The sequence below is a fragment of the Penaeus monodon genome, chromosome 31 (genome assembly GCF_015228065.2).
Source record: "Penaeus monodon isolate SGIC_2016 chromosome 31, NSTDA_Pmon_1, whole genome shotgun sequence".
Lineage (NCBI taxonomy): Eukaryota > Metazoa > Arthropoda > Malacostraca > Decapoda > Penaeidae > Penaeus > Penaeus monodon.
The window spans coordinates 18549179-18549684 of record NC_051416.1 but is presented as its reverse complement, the minus strand read 5'-3'; the positions used below and the strand labels follow the sequence as shown (position 1 = coordinate 18549684).

At 26.9% G+C, this 506-nt stretch overlaps 1 protein-coding gene across 1 annotated transcript in view; it reads left to right on the top strand.

Annotated features, from left to right (window-relative positions):
* The window catches only part of LOC119592910 (zinc finger protein 714-like), a 31120-nt gene that overhangs the window by 27917 nt on the left and 2697 nt on the right, over nucleotides 1–506 (top strand). The gene's annotated exons all lie outside the window — the stretch shown is intronic.

Below are 506 nucleotides of genomic sequence, written 5' to 3'. Positions count from 1 at the left end.
CTTTCGTATCATCACTAAAATAATTTGAAAATGATGAAGGGGATTTTCAAAATATGCTTTTTGAATTTTAGTAAAATATAATGCATTTGATGAACTATTTGCAACCAAAAATGTAATTTACAGTTACCCTAATTTGTATGTAAGAAAGCAATGGTTTTATCACACACCTTATATAATTTGATGTTTTCCATTAATTACATATTTAATCGTATTTCTTTTTGTATTCAGAAATCTGGAAAAAAAAGTAGATGTGGTCTGGCAGTATCGTTTTTTGCCTTTTGGAATGACCTTTAAGTCATTTTACACACAAAACTGTTTTTTTTATTATATTTACTTATACTTTATAATGCTAATAAAATATTGTTACTACAACTCTTATTGTGCAAACAATCATTCAGAGTGTCGGAAGATGCCAAAATGTTTTTTTGTGACTGAAGCAGACCTCCTCATAATTATTTCTGCCTTTTCACCATTAATATGTTATTTGTTTATTTTATTTTACAAGC